The sequence below is a fragment of the Macrobrachium rosenbergii genome, chromosome 1, assembly GCF_040412425.1.
Source record: "Macrobrachium rosenbergii isolate ZJJX-2024 chromosome 1, ASM4041242v1, whole genome shotgun sequence".
Taxonomy (NCBI): domain Eukaryota; kingdom Metazoa; phylum Arthropoda; class Malacostraca; order Decapoda; family Palaemonidae; genus Macrobrachium; species Macrobrachium rosenbergii.
In genome coordinates this window covers 28,306,169-28,311,168 of record NC_089741.1, presented here as the reverse complement: position 1 = coordinate 28,311,168, position 5,000 = coordinate 28,306,169, and the positions used below count along the sequence as shown (strand labels likewise).

Here is a 5,000-nt window from a genome sequence, read left to right as displayed (position 1 = left end):
ATGCATCTAGTAGCTATTCAGGCCGAGCAGAAGTGAAAATACATATAAAAGCAGCAAAAGCATAGCACTTGCAAATGACACGAAAACAAGGCATTGCGTGTGTTGTGGTTGGAAAAAAAACGTCACAGAATTAATCTCGACTTGAATCGAGTATGAAACAAACGTGAAAGCATTTTGTAGAACAGAATGTATTCAAGTGTGCTAGCCAAAAAAAAAAAAAAAAAAAAAGCCGGTGGCATGTGTCATGTTAGAAATTCTCCACGACAAAAATAATATAATGATGAAAATGATATATTCGGAGAGAGGAGGCGTTGATACGTGCGTTGATATAATGTGGAGGCAGCCACAGGAGACGATCAAATGACTGCTTGCTTGAATCTGCGTGCACTGGTGCTTGCGACAGTGGTTCCCAGTGAGGTACTCCCTCAGGTGCACTGTAGGCATTACTTAAGGTTCTTTGCAGTGTCCCTTCGGCCCGTAGCTACAACCCCTTTCATTCCTTTTACTGTACCTCTGTTCATATTCTTTTTCTTCCATGATACTTTTCAGCCTGTCTTAACAATATTATTGTTTCGTTGCACAAGTGCGAGGGTTTCCTCATGTTACGCCTTTTAAAACTTCTTAATATCAATTTCCCTTCCACGCTGAATGGTCTCATAGGTCCCAGCGCTTGGCCTTTGGCCCAAATTTTATATTCCATTCCATACGCCCAAGAGGTGTGATGCTATTATTATTATTATTATTATTATTATTATTATTATTATTATTATTTATTATTATTATTATTATTATTATTATTATTATTATTATTATTATTATTATTATTATTATTCAGAAGGTGAACCCTGTTCATATGGAACTAGTCCACAAAAGGGCAAATGACTTGAAATTCAAGTTTCCAAAGAATATGATGTTCATGTGATATTATTATTATTATTATTATTATTATTATTATTATTATTATTATTATTATTATTATTATTATTATTATTATTATTATCCAGAGGATGAACCCTATTCATATGGAGCAAGACCACAAAAGGGGCCACTGACATGAAGTCCACCCTTCCAAAGAATATCATGGCGTTCACTAGAAAGAAGTAAACTGAAGTTGATATCTATTGGCCATGCAAACAGTCCTTCTGCTCTTAACCATTTAGAAAACAGACGTGACCTATCTTGGCTACTCACAGTTCATATCCAGGGTCACGGTGGAAGACACAGGCGTCGATTCGTTGAAATTCGTTGCCCTACACTCGAACACAGCGTGGAGGTGCTTTCTGGAGAGGCGGGCGATGGAGAACTCCAGTTGGATGACGCCCCCAGGATCCTGGTTGTCCTCGGTGGCCCACACTTCGTCGTTGACCAGCCACTCGACCTTCGGTGGCGGGCGACCTGTTGGGTAGGAATGGTCAGAATGAATTGGTATGGTCCTAAGGGTCAGTCAGAGTGACTGGTTGTAGTTTCGGGATGGTCAGAATTAATTGGCTAGTTATTAGGTCCTAAGGATCTGTCAGATTTACTGGTTGTAGTTAAGGAATGGTCAGAATCAATTGGTTTGGTCCTAAGGATCAGTCAGAGTGACTGGTTGTAGTTTCGGAATGGTCAGAATTGATTGGTTAGGTATTAGGCCCTAAGGATCAGTCTGAGTGACTGGTTGTAGTGCAGGAATGGTCTCAATTAATTGGTTTGGTATTAGGCCCTAAGGATCAGTCTGAATGACTGGTTGTAGTGTAGGAATTGTCAGAATTAATTGATTTGGTATTAGATCCTAAGGATCAGTCTGACTGACTGGTTGTAGTTTAGGAATGGTCAGAATTGATTGGTTTAGTATTAGGTCCTGAGGATCAGTCTAAATAACTGGTTGTAGTGTAGGAATGGTCAGAATCAATTCATTTGGTCTTAGGAATCAGTCTGAATGACTGATTGTAGTTTAGGAATGGTCATAATTTATTTGTTTGATATTAGGTCCTAGAGATCAGTCTGAATGAGTGGTTGCAGGTTAGGTTAAAAGGAATAATGAAAATATCCGGTTGTAGATCAGTTGAATTGGAATAATCAGAGATAATTGGTTATGGATTAATTCAAAAGGATTAGTCGTATTATTGGTTATAGTTCAGGTTAAAGGATCAGTCAAAATGGTTAGTTATAGATTAGAATGAATTGGTTATTGATAAGGATATAAGGAACAGTCAAATGACTGGTTACAAAGTAGGTCAAAAGGAGAAGCGCAGATGATTGTTTATAGTTTAGTTGATAAAGGATGGTCAGAATGAAGCAGTTGTAAATTAGGTTAAAAGGACCAGTCAGAATGACTGGTTGTAGGTTATTAGAATGGGAATGTCATAATAACTCATTATAGATTAGTTGGAAAGGATTGTCAAAATAACTGGTTGAATGTTATGTGAAAATAATGTTCCAAATGAGTGGGTATAACTTAGGCGAAAAAGAATTAGTCAGTACGATTCCTATAGGACAAATTAAAAAAAAATTATATATACTTATATATATATATATATATATATATATATATATATATATATATATATATATATATATATATATATATATATATATATAGTAAAAAAAAAGAACAGAAAAAATGTTCGGTTTTATAGATTGCTCATCTGCGTTAATATTTCACCCTTGCTACGACCCACCTCAGTCTTCTACTAACGAGGTACTTAAATAAACTGCTTAGGTCAGAGGGGAATAATTAGTATCAATCCTACGTACAAGTATCGTCCATGAGGGTATCTTTACAACTTTATATATATATATATATATATATATATATATATATATATATATATATATATATATATATATATATATATAAAATTTCTGACTCACATCAGGATCGAACCCAGGTCTTTCAGTTGAAAGACAAGACTGCTGCCAAACAGGCCACACAAGTCTTCAATTGAAAGACAAGTGTTGCTTTAACCAGGCCACACTTGTCAGGAATTTATTTCTGTTCCACACGTGATTGTGTGTTGCTTATATATATATATATGTATATATATATATATATATATATATATATATATATATATATATATATATATATATATAAATATATATATATATATATATATATATATATATATATATATATATATATATATATACACATACACAACATGGAACCATACTGTTCTGTCCCGTCCCTTCTTCATGAACGCAAGCGCGTGCAAACGCAGTTTCATTGACATCGTTCTCCTATGGCTGTATGGCTTAGTCTGCAAGCAATTCAATCTAGTCTCGTCTACCTTCATCAAAGCCTACAACCGCAACCGACAATAGAAACAGCTGTAACGCCAACGTCACATACCTCCCCCTCTTCCTTCCCCTCCCCCTCCTCCCTTCTCCTTTCTCCTCCTCACCCTCCTCCCTTCTCCCCTTCTTCCTCCCTAACCCCTTCCCCCTCCCCTTCCCCTCCCCATTCTTTTCCCTTCCCTTCTCCCTTCCCCCTCCCCTCTTCTTTCTCCCTTCCCCCTCCTCCCTCTTCTTTCTCCTTTCTTCTCCCTTCCCCTTCCCCCCCCCCATGCTTCTCCCTTCCCCTCCTTCCCCTTCCTTCTCCTCCCCTTCCTTCTCCTCCCCTTCCTTCCTCTCCCCTTCCTTCCCCTCCTCTTCCTTCCCCCTTTCCTCCCCCTCCACAGACATCTTCGACCCCTCTGAAGTTCAGTTCCGCGAATCACTGCACCTCCGGGCGCTGATGAAGATCTAATTGTTTGTTAATTGTAACTCGGAATGACGAGAGAGTCATTACATAAGCAAATCAATAAATCCGGTCCGCTGGTCGCCTGTTAAATGTAATTTCTCAGTCGAAGAGGTTGGTGGGGGGTTGGGTTGGGAATGAGTAGGGGCAGGGGGTGGTTCGAACTGCTGTTTGAGGTTGCTGCTGCTGCTGCTGCTGCTGTGACCGGAGCTTCGAGACATCAATTTGGAAGCTTGGGCCAAATGGTTCGTTTGAGTTTCATTGTGTTGTTCATTTGATGGCATCAATGAAGTCATTTGTTGCCTCGTTGGTTCGGGCTCTATTCCCCGTTTAGAACGATTCGTTTGCTCGTTGGGTTCTGTTAGAAGCGGATGTATGGCTGAATATGCATCGTGCGTCGTTTGTACTGGACAGAAACGTGAATAAATCATTTATTTATTTACACTTTCTCTTTGGCGTTGCCTCTCTTCTTTAAGTGCTCCCTTATTTACAGAACCAGGAATGATCTAAAATAGTTCAGTAATGTCACATCCCAAGCGAGATTAATAATATTGAGCTACGAATTGATTCCCCGAGGTGGAGCCCACGGGAGGGGGGAGGATGGGAAAGGGAGGACGACTCGTGGACTAACCTTGTTAGCTGACTGTAGTTGATTGCAGCTTGGGTGGAAAAGACGTGTGGCTAGCAGCCTCATTCTCAAAGATTTACAGAGAACCGGGAGATTAACACCCACTTTAGTCAGGATATATATATATATATATATATATATATATATATATATATATATATATATATATATATATATATATGTATGTATGTATGCATGCATTTTAATACATTTTTTATCTATTTACCTATTTGTTAATTTATTTTTTTCTTTTTTAATAAGTGCGATCTCTTCCTTCTATATTTCTCTTTACTTCCTAATAAGTGGGATCTCTTCCTTCTATAATTCTCTTTACTTCCTCTTAATTCTTCCTAATGAACACTATATTCTTTGGAAGCTTGAATTTCAAGCCAATGGCCCTTGTGGTGGGCTTGTTCCATACGAATAGGGTTCATCTTCTGAATAATAATAATAATAATAATAATAATAATATTAATAATAATAATAATAATAATAATAATAATAATAATAATAATAATAATAATCCTGTTTGGTTAAGCAGTAATGGATGAAAATGCATGGTAAGATATTCGTAGCATTTCTAATCACACAATCATTAAAAACGAAAGGATATGTATCCTTTCGTGGGAATGTCTTGCTAATTCTTTCTTT

The 5,000-nt window shown here is 37.4% G+C and overlaps 1 pseudogene; it reads right to left on the bottom strand.

Annotated features, from left to right (window-relative positions):
* LOC136839924 (hemicentin-1-like) overlaps positions 1 to 5,000 on the bottom strand; it is an 843,194-nt pseudogene that overhangs the window by 163,904 nt on the left and 674,290 nt on the right.